Source organism: Narcine bancroftii, chromosome 12 (genome assembly GCF_036971445.1).
Source record: "Narcine bancroftii isolate sNarBan1 chromosome 12, sNarBan1.hap1, whole genome shotgun sequence".
NCBI lineage: Eukaryota > Metazoa > Chordata > Chondrichthyes > Torpediniformes > Narcinidae > Narcine > Narcine bancroftii.
Window position 1 is genome coordinate 2,819,761 of NC_091480.1, and position 24,083 is coordinate 2,843,843.

Consider the following 24,083-nt stretch of genomic DNA (forward strand, 5'->3'; position numbering starts at 1 on the left):
GTAATCAGAGTCGGGGAATCAGTGTCAGGGAATCAGAGTCGGGGAATCAGAGGTGGGGAATCAGAGGCGGGGAATCAGAGTCGGGGAATCAGAGGAGGGGAATCAGAGGCGGGGAATCAGTGGGCGGAAATGAGATGTGGGAAAAACAGAGGCGGGGAATCAGAGGCGGGGAATCAGAGGCGGGGAATCAGAGGCAGGGAATCAGAGGCGGAGAATCAGAGGCGGGGAATCAGAGGCGGGGAATCAGAGGAGGGGAATCAGAGGCGGGGAATCAGTGGGCGGAAATGAGATGTGGGAAAAACAGAGGCGGGGAATCAGAGGCGGGGAATCAGAGGCGGGGAATCAGAGGCAGGGAATCAGAGGCGGAGAATCAGAGGCGGGGAATCAGAGGCGGGGAATCAGAGGCGGGGAATCAGAGGCGGGGAATCAGAGGCGGGGAATCAGAGGCGGGGAATCAGAGGCGGGGAAGCAGAGGCGGGGAAGCAGAGGCAGGGAATCTGAGGTGGGGAATCAGAGGCTGAGATTCAAAGGGGGAGAATCAGAAGGGGGAAAAGAAATGTAGGGAAAGAGAGGCATGGAAAGAGCCAGGGACTCTGAAGCAGGGAATCGGAGGCAGGGAAACAGAGTCGGAGAAACGGAGGCGGGGAATCAGAAGTGGGGAATCAGAGGGCGGAAAAGAGATGTGGGGAACGAGAGGCAGGGAAAGAGGCGCGGAAATGGACGCAGGGAAAGAGAGGCGGGGTATCAGATGTGGGGAATTCAAGGCGGGGAATCAGAGGCGGGGAAAGAGATGTGGGGAAAGAGAGGCAGGGAAAGAGGCAAGGAAATAGAGGCGGGGAATCAGAGGCAGGGAATCTGAGGCGGGGAATCTGAGGCGGGGAATCTGAGGCGGGGAATCTGAGGCGGGGAATCAGAGGCGGGGAATCAGAGTCATGGTATCAGAGGCGGGGAATCTGAGGCGGGGAATCAGAGGCGGGGAAAGAGATGTGGGAAAAGAGAGGCAGGGAAAGAGGCGCGGAAATAGACGCAGGGAAAGAGAGGCGGGGTATCAGATGTGGGGAATCCGAGGCGGGGAATCAGAGGCGGGGAAAGAGATGTGGGGAAAGATAGGCAGGGAAAGAGGCGCGGAAATAGACGCAGGGAAAGAGAGGCGGGGTATCAGATGTGGGGAATCTGAGGTGGAAAATCTGAGGCGGGGAATCAGAGGCGTGGAATCCGAGGCGGGGTATCAGAGGCAGGAAAAGAGATGTGGGGAAAGAGAGGCCGGGAAAGGGGCACGGAAAGAGCGGCAGGAAATCAGAGGCGGTGAATCACAGGCGGGGAATCAGAGGCGGGGAATCAGAGTCGTATTATCTGAGGCGGGGAATCGGAGGCAGGGAATCGGAGGCGGGGAATCAGAGGCGGGGAATCAGAGGCGGGGAATCAGAGGCGGGGAATCAGAGGCGGGGAATCAGAGGCGGGGAATCAGAGGCGGGGAATCAGAGGCGGGGAATCAGAGGCGGGGAATCAGAGGCGGGAAATCAGAGGCGGGAAATCAGAGGCGGGGAATCAGAGGCGGGGAATCAGAGGCGGGGAATCAGAGGCGGGGAATCAGAGGCGGGGAAGCAGAGGCGGGGAAGCAGAGGCGGGGAAGCAGAGGCGGGGAAGCAGAGGCGGGGTATCAGAGGCAGGGAATCAGAGGCGGGGAATTTGAGGTGGGGATTCTGAGGTGGGAAATCAGAGGCTGAGATTGAAAGGGGGAGAATCAGAAGGGGGAAAAGAAATGTGGGGAAAGAGAGGCATGGAAAGAGCCAGGGACTCTGAAGCAGGGAATCGGAGGCAGGGAAACAGAGTCGGAGAAACGGAGGCGGGGAATCAGAAGCGGGGAATCAGAGGGTGGAAAAGAGATGTGGGGAAAGAGAGGCAGGGAAAGAGGCGCGGAAATAGACGCAGGGAAAGAGAGGCGGAGTATCAGATGTGGGGAATTCAAGGCGGGGAATCAGAGGCGGGGAAAGGGATGTGGGGAAAGAGAGGCAGGGAAAGAGGCGCGGAAATAGACGAAGGGAAAGAGAGGCGGGGTATCAGATGTGGGGAATCCGAGGCGGGGAATCCGAGGCGGGGAATCCGAGGCGGGGAATCAGAGGCGGGGAATCAGAGGCGGGGAATCAGAGGCGGGGAATCAGAGGCGGGGAATCAGAGGCGGGGAATCAGAGGGCGGAAATGAGATGTGGGAAAAGAGAGGCAGAGAAAGAGGCACGAAAATAGTGGCAGGGAAAGAGAGGCGGGGAATCAGAGGCGGGGAACCACAGGCGGGGAATCAGAGGCTGAAATTAAAAGGGGGTGAATCAGAGGGGGGAAAAGAGATGTGGGGAAAGAAGGGCAGGGAAAGAGCCAGGGAAAGAGCCAGGGACTCTGAAGCAGGGAATCGGAGGCAGGGAAACAGAGGAAGGAAATCAGAGTGGGAGAAATGGAGGCGGGGAATCAGAGGCGGGGAATCAGAGGCGGGGAAGCAGAGGCGGGGAAGCAGAGGCGGGGAAGCAGAGGCGGGGAAGCAGAGGCGGGGAATCAGAGGCGGGGAAGCAGAGGCGGGGAATCAGAGGCGGGGAATCAGAGGCGGGGAATCAGAGGCGGGGAATCAGAGGCGGGGAATCAGAGGCGGGGAATCAGAGGCGGGGAATCTGAGGTGGGGATTCTGAGGCAGGGAATCTGAGGTGGGGAATCTGAGGTGGGGAATCCGAGGCTGAGATTCAAAGGGAGAGAATCAGAAGGGGGAAAAGATATGTAGGGAAAGAGAGGCATGGAAAGAGCCAGGGACTCTGAAGCAGGGAATCGGAGGCAGGGAAACAGAGTCGGAGAACAGAGGCGGGGAATCAGAAGCGGGGAATCAGAGGGCGGAAAAGAGATGTGGGGAAAGAGAGGCAGGGAAAGAGACGAGGAAATAGACGCAGGGAAAGAGAGGCGGGGTATCAGATGTGGGGAATTCAAGGCGGGGAAAGAGATGTGGGGAAAGAGAGGCAGGGAAAGAGGCAAGGAAATAGAGGCGGGGAATCAGAGGTGGGGATTCAGAGGCAGGGAATCAGAGGGGGGGAATCAGAGGCAGGGAATCTGAGGCAGGGAATCTGAGGTGGGGAGTCTGTCGGGGAATCAGAGGCGTGGAATCAGAGGGGGGAATAGAGATGTGGGAAAAGAGAGGCGGCGAAAGCGAGGCGGGGAAAGAGTCAGAGACTCTGAAGCAGGGAATCGGAGTCGGGGAATCAGAGGCGGGGAATCAGAGGCGGGGAATCAGAGGCGGAGAATCAGAGGCGGGGAATCAGAGGCGGGGAATCAGAGGCGGGGAATCAGAGGCGGGGAATCATAGGCGGGGAATCAGAGGCGGGGAAGCAGAGGCGGGGAAGCAGAGGCAGGGAATCTGAGGTGGGGAATCAGAGGCTGAGATTCAAAGGGGGAGAATCAGAAGGGGGAAAAGAAATGTAGGGAAAGAGAGGCATGGAAAGAGCCAGGGACTCGGAAGCAGGGAATCGGAGGCAGGGAAACAGAGTCGGAGAAACGGAGGCGGGGAATCAGAAGTGGGGAATCAGAGGGCGGAAAAGAGATGTGGGGAAAGAGAGGCAGGGAAAGAGGCGCGGAAATGGACGCAGGGAAAGAGAGGCGGGGTATCAGATGTGGGGAATTCAAGGCGGGGAATCAGAGGCGGGGAAAGAGATGTGGGGAAAGAGAGGCAGGGAAAGAGGCAAGGAAATAGAGGCGGGGAATCAGAGGTGGGGAATCAGAGGTGGGGAATCAGAGGCGGGGAATCAGAGGCAGGGAATCTGACGCGGGGAATCTGAGGCGGGGAATCAGAGGCGTGGAATCAGAGGGGGGAATAGAGATGTGGGAAAAGAGAGGCGGCGAAAGGGAGGCGGGGAAAGAGTCAGAGACTCTGAAGCAGGGAATCGGAGTCGGGGAATCAGAGTCGGGGAATCAGAGGTGGGGAATCAGAGGCGGGGAATCAGAGGAGGGAATCAGAGGCGGGAATCAGAGACGTGGAATCAGAGGCGTGGAATCAGAGGCGGAGAATCAGAGGCGGAGAATCAGAGGCGGGGAATCAGAGGCGGGGAATCAGAGGCGGGGAATAAGAGGCGGGGAATCAGAGGCGGGGAATCAGTGGGCGGAAATGAGATGTGGGGAAAGAAGGGCAGGGAAAGAGCCAGGGAAAGAGCCAGTGACTCTGAAGCAGGGAATCGGAGGCAGGGAATCGGAGGCAGGGAAACAGAGGAAGGGAATCAGAGTCGGAGAAATGGTGGCGGGGAATCAGAAGCGGGGAATCAGAGGCGGGGAAAGAGATGTGGGAAAAGAGAGGCAGAGAAGGAGGCACGAAAATAGTGGCAGTGAAAGAGAGGCGGGGAATCAGAGGCGGGAATCTGGGTCCCCGTTCCCCCTCAGCCTTGTGGGTCCCCGTCCCCCCTCAGCCGTTTGGATCCCCGTCGCCGTCCCCCCTCAGCCTTGTGGCTCCCCGTCCCCCCTCAGCCTTGTGGGTCCCCGTCCCCCCTCAGCCTTGTGGGTCCCCGTCCCCCCTCAGCCTTGTGGGTCCCCGTCCCCCCTCAGCCTTCTGGGTCCCCGTCCCCCCCTCAGCCTTTTGGATCTCAGCCTTCTGGGTCCCCGTCCCCCCTCAGCCCTCTGGATCCCCGTCCCCGTCCCCCCTCAGCCTTTTGGATCCCCGTCCCTCTCCCCCCTCAGCCTTGTGGGTCCCCGTCCCCCCTCAGCCTTGTGGGACCCCGTCCCCCCTCAGCCTTGTGGGTCCCCGTCCCCCCTCAGCCTTGTGGGTCCCCGTCCCCCCTCAGCCTTGTGGGTCCCCGTCCCCCCTCAGCCTTGTGGGTCCCGTCCCCCCACAGTCTTGTGAGTCCCCGTCCCCCCTCAGCCCTCTGGATCCCCGTCCCCGTCCCCCCTCAGCCTTTTGGATCCCCGTCGCCATCCGCCCTCAGCCTTGTGGGTCCCCGTCCCCCCTCAGCCTTCTGGGTCCCCGTCCCCCCTCAGCCTTCTGGGTCCCCGTCCCCCCTCAGCCTTCTGGGTCCCCGTCCCCCCCTCAGCCTTTTGGATCTCAGCCTTCTGGGTCCCCGTCCCCCCTCAGCCTTTTGGATCTCAGCCTTCTGGGTCCCCGTCCCCCCTCAGCCTTCTGGGTCCCCGTCCCCCCTCAGCCCTCTTGATCCCCGTCCCCGTCCCCCCTCAGCCTTTTGGATCCCCGTCCCTCTCCCCCCTCAGCCTTCTGGGTCCCCGTCACCCCTCAGCCTTCTGGGTTCCCGTCCCCCCTCAGCCTTCTGGGTCCCCGTCCCCCCTCAGCCTTCTGGGTCCCTGTCCCCCCTCAGCCTTCTGGGTCCCCGTTCCCCCTCAGCCTTGTGGGTCCCCGTCCCCCCTCAGCCTTCTGGGTCCCCGTCCCCCCCTCAGCCTTTTGGATCTCAGCCTTCTGGGTCCCCGTCCCCCCTCAGCCTTTTGGATCTCAGCCTTCTGGGTCCCCGTCCCCCCTCAGCCTTCTGGGTCCCCGTCCCCCCTCAGCCCTCTTGATCCCCGTCCCCGTCCCCCCTCAGTCTTTTGGATCCCCGTCCCTCTCCCCCCTCAGCCTTCTGGGTCCCCGTCCCCCCTCAGCCTTCTGGGTTCCCGACCCCCTCAGCCTTCTGGGTCCCCGTCTCCCCTCAGCCTTCTGGGTCCCCGTCCCCCCTCAGCCTTCTGGGTCCCCGTCCCCCCTCAGCCTTCTGGGTCCCCGTCCCCCCTCAGCCTTCTGGGTCCCCGTCCCCCCTCAGCCTTTTGGGTCCCCGTCCCCCCTCAGCCTTTTGGGTCCCCGTCCCCCCTCAGCCTTGTGGGTCCCCGTCCCCCCTCAGCCTTGTGGGTCCCCGTCCCCCCTCAGCCTTGTGGGTCCCCGTCCCCCCTCAGGCTTGTGGGTCCCCGATCCCCCTCAGCCTCGCGGATCCCCCTCCCCCCCCACAGCCTCACGGACCCCGACCCCCCCCTTCAGCCTCGCGGGTCCCCAACTACCACACACCCTAATGCCGCCCCGACCCAAACTCCCTCACGGTTCCCCGGCCCCACCTCACAACCATCCCCCTGCCCGTTCCCCTCCGAGCTCCGGCCGCCCCAGACCCAAAGGGCGACCCGTGGAAACTCCGTCCTCCCTGGTCTCGCTCCCATAATGCCCCTATTCCCGCCCATGAGGAACCGACACGAACCTCTCTCCCCCTCCCGCTCGCGACCAACTCCTCCAAAGGCGGGAAAGATCAACAACATGGCAGCCACCAGGGGTCGCTCTCGCGAGAGCTTGGGCCACCCCTCCACGGGATCTCCTCTCCACCACCCCGAGCCCCTGGATGGAGCCCCAGGGCTCGAGGTCCAGCCCTTTGGAGTCCCCTCTGTCCTGAGAACCTCGTCCCACTGGGGAAGGGTCCGAGAGCTGCCTCGGGCCTCCAGTCCATCTCCCCTTCAGGCTGCACATTTCCACACCAGGACCTGCCCCACATTCCCCCCCAAGATTCCAGTCCATCCCACCTCCACCACCTTGGCCCAAAGCTCATTCCACGCTCCCACCCCCCTCTGAGGGAAGAAAATCCCCCTTCAATCTCAATCCATGTCCTCCTCTTTGAATCTCTCCCTCTCTCCTTGGAAACAGCCTGTCCCCATGGACACGATCCGTCCCCCCTCACAATTTTCAAATCTTCCTGAATCTTCTACGCTCCAGGGAATAAAGTCCCAGCCTGTCCAACCTTCCCCTGGAACTCAAACCCCGAAAGCCAGACCACCTTCTTGTCCCTCTCCTCGACGCGCTGTCTCATTCCTATCCTTCCTCGCCTCCGGCCACCCAAACAGCACACAATGTTCCCAAGTTGGCCTCACCCATGCCTCGTCCAACTTCCTCGTGGCCTCCCACCTCCTGCACTCAATCCTCTCATTTCTGAAGGCCAAACTACCAGAAGCTTTCTTCACTCCTCCCCACCCCCCCATCTCTACAAGGGACTCCACTTTCGGGCAGTTCTGTACCACAGTTCCTCAATCCCTTTGTTTGACAACACTCCTCAATGGTCTGCCATTTAACATTCAAACTCTTACGTTTTAAGAATCAATTGCAGAGATCCATGGATGTGGGGAGTCAGGAGGGTTAAGGACTGGGTGCAGGTCGATGAGACTGGCAGAATGATATTTCACCATGGACGAGAAGGGCCGAAGGTTCTCTTTTCTTTGCTGTGGCGTTTCTAGGGTAGAGTTCACAACATTCTCAGGAAGGAGGATGAGCAGACAGATGTCATGGTCCACGGGTAGGAAAGGTGATGAGATCCTGCCAGGAGAGATGAGGGAGTTAAGTGCACAACCAAGGGGTCTCTCTCTGTCAGTCTGTGTGTGTCTCTATCTCTCTGTGTCTCTCTCTCTCTCTCTCTGTGTCTCTCTGTCTGTGTCTCTCTCTGTCTGTGTCTCTCTGTCTGTGTCTCTCTCTGTCTGTGTCTCTCTGTCTGTGTCTCTCTCTCTCTGTGTCTCTCTCTCTCTGTGTCTCTCTATCTGTGTCTCTCTTTGTATCACTGTGTGTGTCTCTGTGTCTGTGTGTCTCTCTGTCTGTGTGTGTCTGTCTGTGTGTGTCTGTCTGTGTGTGTCTCTGTGTGTGTATGTCTGTGACTCTCTCGCTGTGTCACTCTCTGTGTCACTCTCTGTGTCTCTCTGTCTGTGTCTCTCTCTGTCTGTGTCTCTCTGTGTCTCTCTCTCTCTGTGTCTCTCTCTCTCTGTGTCTCTCTCTCTCTGTGTCTCTCTCTCTCTGTGTCTCTCTCTGTCTGTGTCTCTCTATCTGTGTCTCTCTATCTGAGTCTCTCTTTGTGTCACTGTGTGTGTTTCTGTGTCTGTGTCTCTCTCTCTGTCTGTGTGTGTCTGTCTGTGTGTGTCTCTGTGTGTGTATGTCTGTGACTCTCTCGCTGTGTCACTCTCTGTGTCTCTCTCTATCTCTCTCTCGCCGTCAGTGTCTCTCTCTCTGTCTGTATGTGTCTCTCTGTGTGTCAGTGTCTGTATATGTGTCTCTCTGTGTCTGTGTGTGAGTGTGTCTGTCTGTCTGGGTATGTGTGTGTGTCTCTCTCTGTCTGTGTCTCTATATCTGTCTCTGTGTGTGTGTGTCTGTCTGTGTGTCTGTCTGTGTGTCTGTGTCTGTGTGTCTGTGTGTGTCTCTGTGTCTCTCTGTCTGTGTCTCTCTGTCTGTGTCTCTGTCTGTGTCTCTCTGTCTGTGTCTCTCTGTCTGTGTCTCTCTGTCTGTGTGTCTCTCTGTCTGTGGGTCTCTCTCTGTGGGTCTGTGTGTGTGTGTCTCTCTCTCTCTCTGTGTCTCTCTCGCTCTGTGTGTCTCTCTCTCTCTGTCTGTTTGTGTGTGTTTCTCTCTCTGTGTCTCTGTGTGTGTCTCTCTCTGTCTCTCCCTCTGCGTCTCAATGTGTGACTCTCTCTGTGTCTGTATGTATGTGTGTCTGTGTGTGTGTGTGTATCTGTCTCTCTGTGTCGTGTGTGTCTCCCTCTGTCTCTATGTGTGTCTCTCTGTGTCTGTCTGTGTGTATGTCTGTCTCTCTGTGTCGTGAGTCTGTGTCTCTGTCTCTATGTGTGTCTCTCTGTCTCTGTGTATCTCTCTCTCTGTCTGTGTGTGTCTCTCTATCTGTCTGTGTGTGTCTGTCTGTGTGTGTCTCCGTCTGTGTGTGTCTCTCTGTCTCTCTCTCACTGTCAGAGTCTCTCTCTGTCTCTGCCTGTGTGTGTGTCTGTGTGCGTGTGTGTGTCTGTCTGTCTGGGTATGTGTGTCGCTCTCTTACGGTGTCTCTAATATTTGCTTATTCATTACCCACCATTATCCATCCCGACTGGTGGTGCGGGCTTTGTTCCCCAAGACGTCCGTATTGGCTGTCCATGTACCATCTCTGCCCCAACACATTCCTCGGTGTCACCTGAATTAAAATCAAGGTGGCATCAGCACCTTTTTGGGCAGTTTTAGCCGTGTTTCCTCAGTTGTTCTGGCCAGTTTTGTGTTTCGTTCACACATTCCTGCTGCCTGGGGTTAATGGCACTCGTGGAAAATCGCCAGTTCCTGAAACAATTCTTCATTTATCTTATTTGTAACATTTTTACATTTAATTTAACATATGCATTAAAAAACTTAAATTTCTTATTTGAAAATAAGATAAAATTAATGCATAGTGATTTAAAAAGTAACCCCTCCCACAGCTGCCCAATAGAAAACAATAAAGAGAGGAAACATATAGATAGTATTCATAAAAATTGAGCAAAACTCTCAAATAAAATCTTGCTTTTCTTGGTTTTAGGAGTCAGAAAGTTCATGTTGGGTGATTACAACTTAATTCCTACAATTAGTAAATACACATCCCAAATCTTCAAAAGAGAAATTCAAATTTGTTCCGTGAATTCAATGTAATTATTTCAAGTGGGATACAACGGCCTATTTCAGTGTGGCTATCGACCCATTCCCAAATACGCATCGGACTTCCAAGTTACTGCCACACATTTTAACCCTATAACAATTACAGCACAGAAACAGGTCATTTGGCCATTCTTGTCTGCACTGAACGAAATACTCTCCTCTTGTACCACCTCTCTGCATTCCCCTCCCCTCCAATTTTCCCTGAAATTACAAAATGGACCCTGCCGCCACTACTTTTCCCGGAAGCTCACTCCACTCAGCCACCACTCTGAGTAAAGAAGTTCCCCCTCATGTTACTTCCAAACTTTTACCTCCTGTTTCAATCCCTGCTCCCCGCAATGAAAAAAGTCTATCCACATCAACTCGTTCTATCCTCCTATCAATTTTAAAGACTTCGATCAAATCCCCTCTCAACCATCTACAATCCAAAGAAAAAAGACTTCATTTGCTCAATCTTTCTTTGTAATCTAGTTGCTGATATCCAGGTAACATTGACGTAAATCTTCTCTGCACCCTCTCTACTTTATTGATAGCTTTCCTCTCATTTGGTGACCAGAACTGCACACAGTACTCACAAAAGAGCCTCACCAATATCTTGTCTAGTCTCAACCTCACTGCCCGACTCCTGTATTCTATGCGGTGGTTGATCAAGGCCAGCTATTTGAACAGATTCTTTTCGAGGTACTCTCTGATTACCCTCCAATAATTTACCTATTTTGTCAGGCTCACCTGGTTTGCTTTTGAAGCCGTTTTTAAACAAGGGAACATTAGATTACATCCATTCCTCTGGCACCTCACCCGTGGATAAACAGGTTTTAAATATTTCTGTCAAAGCCCTTGCAATTTCTACTCTTCTTTCCCTCAAGGCCAAGGGAATATCTTGTCAGACCTCCATCCACCAACAGACAAAAATCAGCAATCACAAGGTGAAGGCAGGACAGTAGTCCCACCTCTCCAGCACGAGTCACCCCAGAATCAAGTCAGCACTGACTGCAAGAAGTTTCTACAACCTCTTGGTGTCTGTGTGGATTTCCTCCCACACTCCACAGCTCAAGGGGGCCGTAAGTTCATTGGCGATTTGGGAAGCTCAAGACCATGGGGTGGAAGTGCACATTCTGGACCTGGGGGCATCAATTCAATTCAACAGCACGGATGAACCTTTGGGCACGACCTGATCTTTTTCTGGTTTCAAACTCATTATTTTTGAAAATTGTATGTGCACCTCTAATGCAACACGACTGCTGCAAAACAGGCTTCTTGATGCATATCCATGACAAGAACTCGGGAGAATCTGATTTGGTTACTAGACTTTTGAACAGAACAGTGTCTGGACATTTTATCCCTAAACTGAAACTTTATAGACATACAGAACAAAATGAGGGCAAAACAAGCTTGTGTCTCACCAATACCACAATTCACGGCAGAAAACACAAAGAACAGACAAACTCCTTCCACACTGTCACTTTGAGAGCTTTGGACTCACCATGCTATAAATATTGCCAAGCCATCACTCTCTCTCCAAATCAATGACCAACAGTACTGGCTGAGTGATAGATTTGAGACATTTTACCCGCTATGTAGCAATCAGGCACAAGGAAAAGTGCTGCTTCCATTGTAAAGTATTTAGGAATCTCAGACCACAAACAACCTTCACCCCGAAAAACAAGCAATTCTCCACAATAAAACTAGGTTTCCTTCCTGTCTGCAAGCATCTGCTCTCTTGAGTCTGAATGGCACAACTGGGGAAACCGTTTCAAACCCATGACCTGAAACAGCATATTCTCTTCCCCTAATTGGAGCTGTCTTGAATTGGCCACCACTGCCCGAGCAAGAATGAACTGGGAGATCTCACACTTGCTCCTTCACAGGTGAGACCTCCCTGTTCATTGGAGCTCCATATTATCCATCTTGCTCTATTTTGTTAACCTTAATCAAGTCTCCTCTCATTCTCCAACACTCCCATGAAAAATAAAAATCATGTATCCTGTAGTTCGCGAGTCCGGACACCAGGTGGTGGTATTATACCTAGATCTCTCTCTCTCCCTCGCTTCATGCATGCAGTACTCGGTGTGAACAGGCGGTGGCAGCACTTTACAGCCCTTGCAATCTGCTGCTTGGACAGGAGATGGTTGGTTTGCACCTCGTGGGCTCTTGCACCAAGATTGAAGATTTGGAGATTTCCCATTGATTTGCAGAGAACATACACGACATCACATCCAACCCTGAGATTCCCTTTTTCCTGTGGACACGGCCGAATTCCCACGAATGGATTGGGAAATCAATGTTCCCGGGTACACGTCCTATAGAAAAGACAGAAAGTTGGGAAGAGGGGGTGGCGTAGCTCTGTTGGTAAGAAATGAAATTCAGGCGTTTGAAAGGAAAGACATTGAAACAGGTGGGTAGAGTCTGTTTGGATAGAATTAAGAAATTGTAAAGGCATGAGGACCATAATGGGGGTCATTTACAGGCCTCCGAAAAGTAGCTCAGATATCGGTGGCAGTATAAATCATGAATTAAGAGTGGCATGTCAAAGTGGTAGCAATACGGTAGTTATGGAGGACTTCAACATGAAGGTGGACTGGGATAATCAGACGGGGGCAGGAACACAAGAGAGTGAGTTTATTGAATGTCTACGAGATACTTTCTTGGAGCAGCTAGTGGAGGAACCTACCAGGGGGAAGTCGATTCTGGACTTGGACTTGGTGCTGTGCATCGACGCAGAGTAAAATGGAAAGATACACTAGCTGGAAGGACAACTGGGGAAAATGGCAGGTATTTTTGGACATTTTTTACAGGATTCAAGACAAATTTATTCCGAAGTGGAGGAAAGGCTCTAGGAGATGAAAATGGCAGCCGTGGCTAACTAATGAAATCAAGTGGACTATCAAATCCAAAGGGATTAAGTATAACATAGCGAAGCGGAGTGGGAAGTTAGAGGATTGGGAAACCTTCAAAGAGCATCAGAGGGTAACTAAGAAAGTCATAAGAGAGGGGAAAATAAAGTACGAGAGGAAATTAGCAAATAATATCATGGAGGATAGCAAAAGCTTTTTTAAATATGTGAAGAGGAAGAAATTGGTTCAGTCTAAAATTGGTCCATTAAGAATGGAAAAGGCTGGAATTATTACCGGAAACAAGGAGATGGCTGAGGAATTTAACAAATACTTTGCATCGGTCTTCAGCAAGGAGGATAAAGGTTATGGTCAGTTAGGGGGTAGTGGTCATGCGGTATCAAGAGACTTGGGGAACTTTCCTGGGGTAGTAGGGGATCTAATGGATATCAGGATCTAGAAGCAGGAGGTTGTGAGTAAATTGTTGGGACTGAGGGCTGTTAAAACCCCAGGGCCTGATGGGCTGCATCCCAGAAGTTGCTATGGAAATTGTGGAGGCACTGGTCGACATTTTCCAAAGTTCCATAGATTCGGGGGAGGTCCCTGAGGATTGGAGAATGGCTGATGTGGTGCCGATTTTTAAGAAGGGAGGGAGGGAGAAAACGGGAAATTATAGACCGGTCAGCCTGACGTCAGTGGTGGGGAAGATATTGGAATCTATCATAAAAGGAGTCATAGCAGAACACTTAGGCAGAAATAATAGTATAAGGGCTAGTCAGCATGGATTCCTTAAGGGGAAGTCATGCTTGACTAACCTTCTGGAATTTTTCGAGGATGTGACAAAGAGGGTGGACTTGGGAGAGCCAGTGGATGTGGTGTATTTGGACTTCCAGAAAGCCTTTGATAAGGTACCGCACGGGAGGCTAGTGGGCAAGATCAGGGAGCATGGAATGGGAGGTAAGGTGCTGACATGGATAGGAAATTGGTTAAGAAATAGGAAACAAAGGGTTGGAGTAAGCCGGTCCTTTTCAGGATGGCAGGATGTGACGAGTGGAGTGCCGCAGGGATCGGTATTGGGTCCTCAGTTGTTTGTAATTTATGTAAATGATTTGGATGAGGGGATTATTAATAACATGAGCAAATTTGCAGATGACACGAAACTGGGTGGAGGTGTGGGGTGTGAGGAGGATGTCAGGAAAATGCAGAGGGACTTGAACAGGTTGGGGTTTGGGCTGCTGAATGGAAGATGACGTTCAATGTGAGCAAATGTGAGGTTATCCATTTTGGGGTCAATAATAGGAAAGCTGAGTATTATTTAAATGGAGACAAGCTAGGGAGTGGGGAGGTGCAAATGGATCTGGATGTACTTGTTCACCGGTCACTGAAGGCTAACGTGCAGGTTCAGAACGCTGTGAAGAAGGCAAATGGCATGTTGGCTTTCATAAAGAGGGGATTGGAGTATAGGAACAGAGACGCCCTTCTGCAGTTGTACAGGGCACTGGTGAGACCCCACCTGGAGTATTGCGTCCAGTTCTGGTCTCCAGTTTTGAGGAAGGACATACTAGCTATAGAGGGTGTGCAGCGCAGATTTACAAGGTTAGATCCAGTGATGGCGGGGTTGACATATGCTGAAAGGCTAGTGAAACTGGACTTGTATCCGATGGAGTTTAGAAGGATGAGGGGCGACATGATTGAGGTGTACAAAATTATCAGGGGGATGGACAGGGTGAAGTCGGATTACTTGTTCCCAGTGATGGGGGAGACGAGGACTAGAGGGCATAGTTTAAGAATACAGGGTAGGTCCTTTAGGACGGAGATGAGAAAACATTTTTTTACCCAGAGAAGTGTGAATCTGTGGAATGCTCTGCCACAGAGGGTGGTTGAGGCAGATTCGCTGATTATGTTCAAAAGAGAGTTAGGTAAGACTCTAGTGGGCAAAGGAGTTAAGGGTTATGGGGATAAGGCTGGAAAGGGGTACTGATAGTAGTGATCAGCCATGATCTGTGAAATGGCGGTCACTGAAGGCTCAACAGGCCGAAGGGCCTACTCCTGCTCCTATTGACTATTGAACCATTCCTCCAAGATCCCTCTGTTCCTCAATGCCCTCCCCTTCACTGCATACGTCTTGGTTATTCTTCCCAAAATAAAGTACCTCACAGTTACCTACATTAAACTCCATCTGCCATCTTTCCAAACAGTCCAAATCCTTTTGTAGTCCATGAAAACCCTCCTCACTCTCCACAACTTGAAAATAAGCAAAATGTATTACGTTATGTTTAGCTTTTCTTTGAAAATTTTAATAAAATTTAATAGAATATTTCAGGAAAATGGGACGCCAGGCATCATTAATCTTTCTCTGTACGGCGTGGTCGTGCGTGAAAGTGTGGCCATTTTGGCCAAAAAAGCGCAGTAAAACGAACCGCGATCACAGGAGTGGCCTCCACAGTCGACCCGCAGCAATATCTTTGAGGTAATTTCATGGAAACAAGCGACAACTTAAGCAAATATCAAATCTCATTTATAAAAATGGCACTGGACTTGTCCTTTGACTGTTGGTTCCGTGATTAGACAGGGATGACTTAAAAGTGTGGTGGGGAAAGAAAGTGTTTGAAAACAATGAAATAACAAATGAAGGGCAGGGGAGTGGATGTGGGGTGTGTGGATTTTAGTGAGGCCTTTGACAGGATTGCCCAGGGTAGATTCATTCTGATAGTCATGAGGCAAAAGATCTGTGGAACCTTGGTTGTGTGGATTCAGAATTAGTTGGCCTGCAGAAAGAGGTTCTCAACCTTCATCTTCTCACTCACCTACCACCTTAAGTAATCTCTGAACATTAAGGGATTGCTTCATGTGGAAGGGAAGGTTGAGAATGACGGTTCTAGATTGTTCATATGATTATTTTAAAATAGGGTTTGAACTTTCTTTCCACCCACTTACCACTAAAAGTGGTATGTGAGTGGAAGGAAAAAGGTTGAGAACCATTGGTTTAGAACATTATATTTAAGGAATGAATATATGGGCTAGAACAACATCAAGGCCTGAAGGGCCTGTACTGTGCTGTGTTCTCTGGATCTGCTGATCAATGGCCAGGGTTACCCATCCAGTATGGACACTGCAACTGAGTAAGGCAAGAGGAAACTTCTTCAGTATTTCCAACCCATCTGTAACCATGACCTAAACGTCAATATTGGTCTCAGCTCAGAAAAGAACGGGGAGGCCACAACTACAATTCAGAGGTTCAGAGATTGTGGTGCATTGAGAGACAGGATCGCCCAATAGGAACTTCTCTTATTTTTGATCATTGAGCCCATGGTAAAACCTTCATTTCACTTCAAGTCATACTTTCCAAGAATATGTCGACAACATTGAGGACCTGCTGTAGGCCCTGGTGGGTTCACCTTCAAGTCCCAGCAATATCCTAACCAATCTCTGCACTTCTTCAATCACATGGATTCTGCAATTTGGTGACTTGGTCCTCCAAATATGAACCAGCTAAAGCAACCTGTAAAAATCCCGTTTAATCCAAATATTTTTAGTCTCTTCCAGGAAAAATATTCTAGGATCCATTGGGAGTGTTCAAAATTTTAATTTTGGACCAAAATGTATATATTTTGGACAAACCCAAGTAGAATATATAAACATAGAAAAATAGGTGCAGGATTCGGCCATTTGGCCCTTCAAACCTACCCTGCCATTCAATACGATCATGGCTGATCAGTACCCAGTTCCTGCCTTCTCTCCATACCTCCTGATCCCCTTAGCCACAAGGGCCAATTCTAACCTACTCTTGAACATTGACAAGGAACCAGCCTCAACTACTTTCTGTAGCAAAGAATTCCATAGATCCATCATCCTCCAAGAGAGGAAATCTTTCCTCATCTCGGTCCTGAAAACCTTCCCCCAATGCCTGAAGAGGGCGCATAAAATCAGTGAACTGGTGCGGACTCGAAAGGCCAACATGGCCTGTTTCCGCTCCGTAAATGGTTATAGTATGGTTATCCTTAAACTGTAACCCCTGGTTCTGTTTTTCCCAGCATTGCAAACAACCTACCCGCATCTAGTCTGTCTAAACCCTTTAGAATTTTGTTTCTATAAGATCCCCCTTCAATTTCCTAAATTCCAGAGAATAAAAGCCTAGTCTATCCAACCTTTCTTCATCTGCAAGTCCTTCCTTCAATGGTATCAGTCTAGTGAATCTTCTCTGCACCCACTCCACGGCGAGGATGTCCTTCCTCGGATTAAAGAGGCCAAAACGGCACGCAGTATTGCAGGTGTGGTCTCACCAAGGCCGTGTATGGCTGCAGCAGGATCTCTGTACTCAAATCCTCTTGCTATGAATGCCTTCCTCACCTGCATGCCCACTTTCAACGACTGATGCACAGCAACACCCAAGTCTCTCTGCATTTCCTGAACAGATACCGTTGAGATAATAGTCCTCTTTCCTGTTCTTGCCTCCAAAGTGGATCACCTCACATTTATCCACATAAAAGAACCTACTTTATTACATCCAAGACAAATCTGATAATGTCAAATTAAATTTATTTTAATTGGGTGTCAAGTATAATCGATGTAAAAAAGATTATATTGTACCAGTCTCGACCTGACATTAATAATTTTAGTTGTACTTAATCATTTTCATATTTTAACTTTCAAATCAGATTCCCATTTTAATCTTGATTTATGAATTTCTAATTTAGGAGCTTTTTATCTGTACATTTCTGAAGTAACTCCATTAGTGATCACAGACAAAGGAACAGAACCAGGCCACTAGGCCCATCGAGTCTGTTCCATAAATCTTACAAAGCTACTCTACACTAGTTCTCATTTTTGGCCTTTCCCCCATAATCCCTTGATGCCCTCACTAATGAGATATTTGTCGTTCTTTTTAAAATACTCCCAGCGATCTGGCTTCCACTGCTGTATGCCGCAGTGAGTTCCACACATCCACGACCCTCTGGCTAAAGAAGTTCTTCCTGATCTCTTTTATATGGATAACCTCTCATTTTCAGACTATGAATAGTATTCTGCCTGTTTAATATTTCCACTGGTAGACGAGGCTTGTATTATACGTTATCTTTTCTAATGGAATACAAGACCTCCTTTCTGAATGCCACCATTGAATACTCGTCATTTTCTAGCCCCAGCTAAAGCCAATCTCAAAGAGCAATTTGAGACTCATCTAATTTTAATTCTAAACTCAATTTCTTCATATAACCCAATAAAAATACCTTAGGATCAAGTGAAAGTTTAAATTTTAATAAGTTCCTTGATTCTATCCCAGAAAGGTTTCACGTAATCAAGTCGAGTGCAAGAAAGAGCCAACTTGCTCATGGCACCTAAAGCACCGATTTACGTGAAACTCCACGAGTTCCACCTACCTACTTCCCTTGTCCATAACCCCCCCACCCCCTCGCATCCATGTACTCGTATAACCTCATCTTAAATGACAGAATTGACCCTGGCGCAACTTCTTCCAGTAGATCATTCCACTCAGCCACCACTCTGAGTGAAGAAGCATCCTCTTGTATTACTTCTCAAGTTTTGCCACTTAACTTTTGACCCCTTGTTCCAATCTCTGCTCCCCTTTGGGGAAAGAGCCTATTCACAGCTACTCTATCTATTCCCTTGATAATTTTAAATACCTCTATCAAATCCCCGCTCAACCCTCTACGCTCCAATGAATGAAGTCCCAGTCTACTCAATCTTTCTACGTATCCAAAATACTGCAATCCAGGCAACATTTTCGTCAAACTTCTTTGCACTCTCTCTACCTTATTGATATCCTTCCTATAATTTGGGGACCAGAAAGGCATACAATACTCCAAACTTGGCCTCTCCAACACTCTGAACATCACCTCCCCAGATCCTATATTCCATGCTATGATTTATAAAGGCCAGCGTACCCAAAGCCTTCTATCTCCATGGGAATCCACCTTCAAATTTAAAACGAATTTGGCAGGGGGAAGGGAACAGGACTGATAGGGAAGCAGATAGGACTGTGAATATAGAAGTGGTTCTGTTAGACGGTGAAACAGTAAGGAAAAAGGGAACTAAAAGTGATAGGAGAGTAGGGGCAAGTGCATCGAGAACAAAGATGGAGGGAGAAAGGAGATATGGTATCAAGGTATTGTGTATGAATGCACGGAATGTAAGGGATAAAAGGGATGAGCTTGAGGCGCAAATGGCAATGGGAGGTTATGACATTGTCGGAGTTACGGAGACATGGCTGCGGGAAAGGCGGGATTGGGAAATCAATGTTCCCGGGTACACGTCCTTGTAATGGAGGGTTAAAACCATGTGCTCAGATGCTTCCTTGCTTATGTGAAACTGACAACACTGGGGCCACACTCAGGTCACCTTACTTTCAGAATTAGCAGATGTAATTAAACTCAGCCATGGGGATTTATCTGAAGATACACTTTGAAATGGAATTCCACCGTGAGGCCCAGGGAAAGCAGTTGTCAAGTACGACACTCTGAAATTGACGTATTGGTCACAACGTGTCTTGCTCAAGAAGTTGTAATGAGTCCTTCTATCTACGAGATAAACCAGGAAATCATAGCATCCTGGTTCCATAATAATCAATCTTCTAAATTGTAGAATAGTATGCTCAGCTTTGATTTTGACTGACAAATGTTAGAGGGAGTGGGTGCATGATTAATTGTTCTTTCCTAAATACAGGATGGCACGGTATTGCTAAAGCCTTAAAAGTTTCAATAAGTCTTTGTATCTACGAGATAAACCAGGATATCATAGCATCCTGCTCCATAATAATTCATCTTCTAAATTGTAGAATAGTATGCTCAGCTTTGATTTTGACTGACAAATGTTAGAGGGAGTGGGTGCATGATTAATTGTTTTTGGGGTATAAAAGTCTGTGGCCCTGCTGCTGAAGTTTAGACTCTCCGAGGGATGGGAACATCCCTTGTCAAGAAGGAAGAACAGCTAGAGTCCGAGCAACGTCCCGGTCGGGGGAGGTGAAGGAGCTGCTTCCGGCGCCCCGGCAGCCTACTACAAGTGTGCCGTCATTGCCTCGCTTCGGCAGTTGCGACCAGTCCAGGCGTTGTTAAGTATGATTAGGCAGGCTTGCATATTGTAGTTTGAAACCTGCTTTATATTTGGAATAAACATTTGTGTAGACTGAACTGCTCTCGGTGTGTGTCTCTATTTTCTTTCGGTAGCTCAAACACTGTGACCAATCTAAAACGAACAAAGTGAAAGGTACAAGTTTACCCAAGACAGTCCTATAGAAAAGACAGAAAGTTAGGAAGAGGAGGTGGGGTAGCTCTGTTGGTAAGAAATGAAATTCAGGCGTTTGAAAAGAAAGACATTGAAACAGGTGGGTAGAGTCTGTTTCGATAGAATTAAGAAATTGTAAAGGCATGAGACCATAATGGGGGTCATTTACAGGCCTCCGAAAATTAACTCAGATATCGGTAGAAGTATAAATCAGGAATTAAGAGTGGCATGTCAAGGTGGTAGCAATACAGTAGTTATGGGGGACTTCAACATGAAGGTGGACTGGGATAATCAGACGGGGGCAGGAACACAAGAGTGAGTTTATTGAATGTCTACGAGATACTTTCTTGGAGCAGCTAGTGGAGGAACATACCATGGGGAAGTCGATTCTGGACTTGGTGCTGTGCAGCAACGCAGAGTTAATAAGTGAGAGCCATTAGGGAATAGTGAGCATGGTATGGTTACTTTTGAGCTGCAATTAGAAAGGGAAAAAGAAAGGAAGTCAGAAGCATCTGTACTGCAGTTAAATAAAGGGGATTATGCAGCTATGAGGGAGGATCTAGCCAAAATAAAATGGAAAGATACACTAGCTGGGAGGACAACTTGGGAAAAATGGCAGGTGTTTTTGGACATTTTCCACAGGATTCAGGACAAATTTATTCCAAAGTGGAGGAAAGGCTCTAGGAGATGCAAATGGCAGCCATGGCAAACTAATTAAAACAAGTGCAATATCAAATCCAAAAGGAGTAAGTCTAAGATAGCGAAGCGGAGTGGGAAGTTATTTGATCCTGATGGTTGTGCAGCAGTTCAAACTTCTCAAATGCAGAATTTGAGCTGTTTGCTCTCCCAGTGCCCTAGAGCATTGGTTTGGGAATATTTATGCCACAGGTGGTGTTATGGTCCTGTTAAGTCAATGACTCTGGATCAAATCTGGCCCCGTCTGTAAGGGGTTTGTGTGTTCACCCACTCTTCAGTGGAGGTGGCAGGTTAACAGGGGTTTGTGGGGGGGGGAAATCGCAGGTAAATGAGGGGGCATGCACAGAGCTGGTGGGGTGAATAGGAGTGTGAGGCAGTTGTTGGTGAACGGGAGTGTGTTGCAGGGATGTGGAGCTGAGGACTCTCCATCCAATCTCAGACCAGAGGGAAACAGGATTCTTATCGTGCTCACAAATTCCTTCGTCACTCCTCGAACAATGATCAGTATTCTGACTCAAGCGTTTTCTGGCCCTTTGACGACAAGCGGGCCTAACGTTCCAATGGCAAATGAGGCAGGGAGGATGTTTCCTGTAATAGAGGTAGTAAAAGTTCCATTAGAGAGGAATACGTTGCCTTTAACTGATAACATGCGGTGGGGTCTCGGTTCATTTGGTCATGTCTGGGATCTCTCTATCAATATAAAAAATGAAAATCAAGGCTGGGTCTCTCTGTGGGGGGGGGGGTGTCTAATATTTGCTTATGTCATAATCTAATTCATCCCAACTAGCAGTGCGGGCTTTGTTCCCCAAGGCGTCCGTATTGGCTGTCCATGGACCATCTCTGTCCCAATGCAGTCCTCAGTGTCTCTTGCATTTAAATCAATGATGGCATCAGCACCTTTTGGCCAATTTTAGCTGTGTTTACTCAGTCAATCTGGCCAGTTTAGTTTTTCATTCAGTACTGGTGTCTGGGGTTAATGGGAGTAGTGGATGATTGATAATTCCTGAAATAATTCTTCATTCATCTTATTTTTTTTTTAATTATTTAATTTCCCATATGCATTAAAAACTGATTTTTTATTTGAAATAACATCAAATGAATGCATAGTGATTAAAAAAATTAACCCCTTGTCTTGGGATGATGGTTTTGGGATGCTTGTGCCTGAGGTTTGTCTCTGAAGTGGACGCTGCTGATGGGTTCATCCCAGAATGGGGGGGGGGGGGGTGTTTGTGGGCAAGGGCTGGTTTGGAGGCTGCGGGGAATTCTCTTGCTGTTGACTGCAAGAATCATTTCATTTAATTTTTGATGATGTAAAGAAAAAAGAAAAAACATCTGGATAGTATTTATAAAAATTTACCAAACCTTTCAAATAAAATCTAACATCTTAAATTTCTTGATTTTAGGAGTCGGAAGGTTCATGTTGAGCTTCCAAGTTACTGCCACACATTTTACCCCTAGAACAATTACAGCACAGAAACAGGTCATTTGGCCCTTCTCGTCTGCTCTGAACTAAATACTCTCCTCCAGTACCACCTCTCTGCATTCCCCTCCCCTCCAATTTTTTCTGAAATGACAAAATGGACCCTGCTGCCACTATTTCTCCCAGAAGCTCCCCCCTCATGTTACTTCTAACAAGACCTCTTGTTTCAATCTCTCCCACTTGCAATAGAATTGCCAATCCATATCAACTCTATCCATCCTTCTTGTAATTTTAAATACTCTACCAAATCCCCTCTCGGCTTTCGAGTTGACAGTAATGCAGTCATGGATGGTCGGATGAATTCTCTTCGGGAAGAGTTCATAGTGGCTCAAAAGTGCTTGATTAGATGCAAGGAGAGCTGCCACTGAATGTTGCATGTATTTGGTTCTGGGTTTCGAAGGTACCTCAGCTCTCTCTCTTTTGTACTCGGTCCAAAAGTCATTGCTAATCTTATTTGGAATTAGACCAGTTTCAATGAAGCAATGCTGAAGATTTTTGCTGGGGGGGGGGTGGGGGTTGGGAAATAAGCATTGCATTAAATGAAGCTGCGGCTGGTCATCCTTAAGTGTTGATCTGCAGTCCAAGTCTGGTGAGCTTTCTGGGATGGGCTAACATTCCAGGCAACTCCTTCTTCACACAACAGGATTCAACATTTAATAGGACGGGGGGCGGGGGAATAATCTGGGGCTAAGTTCCGTATGTGTTTTGAGTTGATCTGATATAGTTCATGAAGCCCATTGGATTTTAACTTCTGTCGGGAGCACAGTGGGCTATGAACAACATTTCTTGTTGTTTTCAGAGTATATCTTTCCCCTGGTTTATAATTCTTTGTGTGAATCATTTTTTTACTCCTGTCCAAGTTAGTAACAGGAAACACTGTGGGAGTGGGACGCTGTTTCATCGCTGGTAAAGTCCAACAACTGGTGAAACATTGACATGATTGAAGCTCTCTGGAAGGCAGGTTTCCAATTACTGCAGGTAACTTTCAGTTCAAGATCTTTCACCCCATCTTCCTCACTCGTGCACAGTGTCACGGCCGTCAATGACGGAGGGAGGAAAGTTGGTTTGAAAATGAGCAAATTGTTTACGTCAGAGCCAAGTCTGAAACCACCTTTTATTGAATCAAGTGAGATGCAGGACTGGTCACGGTGGCTGCTGGGAAGCACATGCAGATAGCCTTGCCCACAAGGAATCTTTTGAGTCCTCATTCTCAACATAGGGTGGCAGTGTCCTAGGGTCTCCTTCTTTCGCCTCGTCTTCCTTAATCATCTGAAGCCTGATTTCTTTCCCCTCTCATTCAGCCTGCATTATTTTCTGCATCCTCTCCCTGCTACTCCCTTGCTTTCTATTCCCTTCATTTTCTCCCTCATCATTAATTTTAGCAAAGATGACTGGCTTGGTTTAGTCTGTAACATGTTTGAGTTTCAAGTGGAACATTTAACGTGGGCTCAGTGCTGTTTTGAAATATTAGCAGAACAGAGGATGACACCAGTCACTGATGGATAGAAGAGAAAAAGATCCCCCTCTCTCTGGTAAGGTCGTGGGCAAGAGACCTAAGAGAGGAACAAGTCTGAATAAACATCTTTCCTGATTAACTGTGTCCGGTGCATTGATTGAGTGGTGCTGTTGCAGCAGACCCCACTCTTATCCATAATTGATTGGAAACTAATCTATGGTCACTGGACCCAAAATGTTCACATACACGTTTTACCTCTCTAACTATTACAGCATTGAAATAGGCCAACTTTGCCCTTCGAGTCCACGCCGAACACTTTGTCCTACCTAATCCCATTGACCTACACTCGCCCCTTGACCCTCCATTCCTTTCCTGTCCAAATACATATCCAACTTCTCCTTAAGAGCTAATATTGAGCCTGCCTCCTCCACTTCATCTGCAAGTCCATTCCACACACCCACCACTCTGAGTGAAAGTCCCCCCTCACATTTCCTCGAAACTTCTGCCCCTTTCTCTCAACCCACGTCAAACCTATACCCCAATAATTTTAAATACCTCAACCCAATCCAACCTCAACCTTTTATGCTCCGCAGAATAAAAATTTTGCTTAACCTTTCCCTATAACTTAGACCTGTGGTTTTCAAAATGCTCTCAAACTCAAATTCCACTTGAAGCAATCCCTACACCAGAAGTGCTCTGTGATTAGTCAGGAATTGATTCAGGTGCTATGAAAGGAACCATCTACATCCTACAGGATGGAGCGCCAGAATAGCGTACATAGTTGAAGAAATTAAATTCCAAGACTTTGCTCTGCAAAGTGTTTCAACTTCAAAAGTAAAGCCCCTCATGGCCAATCGCAGGAATTTACTGGGACAGGGTCCAGTGGAAAAGGGACACTGTCCAAATTCCAGTGTCAAACGATGTCATTTCACGCCACCTCTAACCCTACTCATATCCTCGGCGTTTGCCGACATCGGCCTGATGGTAAAACCA